Source organism: Hyperoodon ampullatus (assembly GCF_949752795.1).
Source record: "Hyperoodon ampullatus genome assembly, chromosome: 4".
NCBI lineage: Eukaryota > Metazoa > Chordata > Mammalia > Artiodactyla > Ziphiidae > Hyperoodon > Hyperoodon ampullatus.
Window position 1 is genome coordinate 10,393,877 of NC_136917.1, and position 3,607 is coordinate 10,397,483.

Below are 3,607 nucleotides of genomic sequence, written 5' to 3' on the forward strand. Positions count from 1 at the left end.
AAACTTTCTAAAGGCAATTTTGGCTGCTTTGTTTTGTGTAGATTACAAATGGGTATAGATGGAAACAAGGAGGCAAGTTAATAAGCTACTGCAGTAATACAGGGGAGAAATGATGGTGGCTCAAATTAGCATGACAGCAGTAAAGAGTTGGAAGTTATCAGATCTGGGGTGTACTTTAAAGGTAGAGCCAGCAGAAATTGTTAATGGATATGGGCTGTGAGAAGGGGAAAAAGAAGATTTGAGGATGAAGAGAGTGTTTCTAATCTGAGCAACTACAAGATGGATTTGTCGTTGACTGATTCCATGGAAGATACAGGTTAAGGATGAAATTTCCAAAGGTGAGCAGACAATTGGATAATCAAGGGAGAGCTATGGGCTGGAGATAGAAATTTAGGAGCTGCCAGTATATAAATGATGTTTAAAATCATAAGACGGAATAAGATCCCACAGGGAATGAATGTAGAGGAATAGGAACTGAGCCCTGAGGAAATGAGGAAAAACTAACAGAAGAGAATGAAAAGAGATAGCCCTTGTATTTGGAGGAGAACGAGAGGGCTGAGGTCCCAAAAGCCAAGTGAAGAAATATTTCCAGGAATGAATAAGCATCCTTACAAAATGCTGCTTATATGCTGAGTGAAAGGGAGGACCAAGAACTGTGTATGTAATTTAGCAATGTGAATGGTGTGACTTTCATAAGATTTATTTTGGTAGAGTAATAAGATGAAGGAAGAGTAAGGATATAGTCAATTTTTTTAAAAGCACAGATATTATAGCATATGGTATGTGTTGGGCCGTACCCCGCAGGTCTGCAAGCCTTGTAATTGCCCAGCCACAAGACCAAAGAAGGAACCCCGTGTCAGCGACCAAGACATCAAGGGTTTATCAGATAGGGGACCTTACATGTCTGAAGCAAGGTCCTGGAGTGACACCCCAACCTGCCACCCTGCACGGCAGATGACAGGCAAGACACGGCAGAAGTCTTCCTTCCCTATTGGGGAGGTTGTGGAGATGAGGTTACCGGTTTAGGGGGAAATGACATCAGGTTGGCTCTTCAGTTGCCAGGGAAACCAGCAGAGGGGCACATCCCTCACAGCCCCCTGGCATTAACAGCCATCTTGGGGCAGATGTTTCCCCTTTGATAAACTACCGTAGTGGAGCCATTCTGATCTAAAGATTAGGACAATCACTGACTGGGGCAGCGGAGGTGAGGTAGGGGCGGGGCAGGAAGCACATAGGCAATTATTGATTAAGCTCTGTGATTCAGAGGTCAGTCATACAGTAATTCTGTTTTTAGTTTTTTGAGAAACCTCCATACTGTTTTCCACAGTGGCTGCACCAATTTACATTCCCATCAACAGTGTAGGGGGGTTCCCTTTTCTCAACATCCTCACCAACATTTGTTATCTGTGTTATATATCCAAAAAATAAAAATAAAAAAATTCAAAATGATATGTGAACCCCAATGTTCATAACAGCATTGTTTACAATTGCCAAGATATGGAAGCAACTTCAGTGTCCATCAACAGACGAATAGATAAAGAAGATGTGGTACACACACACACACACACACACACACACACACACACACACACAATGGAATACTACTCAGCCATAAAAAGGAATTAAATTTTGCCATTTGCAGTAACACGGATGGACTTGGGTGGTGTTATGCTAAGTGAAATAAGTTAGATGGAGAAAGAAAACATTATATGATGTTACTTATATGCAGAATCTTAAAAATACAACAAACTAATGAATATAACAAAGAAGCAGCCAACTTACAGATACAGAGAGCAAACTAGTGGTCACCTGTGAGGAGAAGAAAGTGAGGAGGGGTAATATAGGGGTAGGGGATTAAGAAGAACAAACTATTATGTATAAAATAAGCTATGAGGATATATTGTACAATACAGGGGACATAGCCAATATATTATAATAACTATAAATGGAGTATAACTTATTTATTCAAAAAATAGAAGAGGGGAGGTCAGTCATATGAATAAGTCTAGGAGAAGAAAGGACTGGTGGAGCAGGGAATATACAGAGAACAAGAGAACAACCATCCTGAGTGGCCTGATAATACAGTATTCTAATTGAAATGATGCAGTAGAGAGCACAATTAAATGTTATAGAAGAAGAGAAACATGTTGGCATTATGTCCTTGAGTTGATTAGATAACATTTGGTCTATCCCAGATTATACTGTTTGGTGTTCAAAAGGAACATGCAGTCAAAGGGTTCTATTTGCTCCAGCCTTACTCATCTGTCTACAGATAGGAGTAGAATAAAAAGAAAATTAAATTGAACCAGTACTTCAGCACTTCCAGGCAATTATGAGTGATAGGGAGGTTTGTGTTATAGTTGAAGCTAGATATGAGATTATAGACCCTGGGATTCAAACTGGCCAAGGATGAAGTTAGGACATGAAAGGGTGAAAAACAATGGAAATGTACTAGAGTAATAATAGGTTCTAGGGTAGAATAGCAATTGTTGAAACTGGGAAATTAATGAGAAGACCTTGAAAGATAGAGGGTGATGTTTGGAAACTAGAATGTCTGAAATGGAGGTAATGGGGAAAATGTATTAACAGGTTGAAAAAAGAAAAACAACTATTGAATAATATCATAGTGTGCTATGGGATAGAGAACACTCATTTAAAGAGAGAAATTTAAGGAACTTAGAACCAGGATTTTGGAAGGATTATCTGTGTGACTATTAAAATGGTTCAAGAGCAAAGACAGGAGAGAGGAACAGTAAACCAGGTACCAAAATCTCCACGGGATGAATGGAGATTTTGCATTAGTCAGTAAATGATAACATGATGTCTCCCTTTAAATTTGCTTTACATAGCTTCAGTTTTATATCTAGAATATCATATTTATCATTAGTATTCAATAATACTTTAAAAAGTATATAAATCATCTAACACTAAAAAATAGTCCCAAGAACTTTAAATCTGTGTTTACTTTCTTCTTTGAAACTCCTATTTGTTTGTTTCTTTGTTTTCAGAAAATAGCGTGCTTGCTTTAACAAACTTGGATAATAGAGCATGGTACTAATTACTTTTTAAAATTCCTACTCTGTTTATCTTCCATCTCAGACTTCAGCAATGCATTTATTTCCTCAAAGTAATTGCCTAGAGGAACCACTGATTCTTATATATTATGTGATCTAGTACCCTTATTTTATAAGTGACAGAACTGAGACCGATGAAAAGTGTTGCTTGTTTAAGGACATTTGTCTAGTTAGTGTCAATTCCCAGTTGGGTCAGGATACCAAGATTAATGCCCTGATTTCTGGTCTAAACTGACTTTATGTAATGGTGTGGGAGTAGGTCTGATGAGGTTGCTCTAAAGATATAGCCAAATAAATCACATAGACTCTAGGATTTGGTTTTGACCTGCCCAATCTGCTCTGCCATTAGAAAAAAGAAAAATTCTAACAAATTATAACTTGTTTCCATTCTGAAAAGGGGATGAGCTATAAACTTTTTACACTCTCAACTTTGGGAGACTATATATATATTATATATATAATATATATGCTATATATTATATATGTATTATATATATAATATATTATATATATTATTTATATAATACATATAT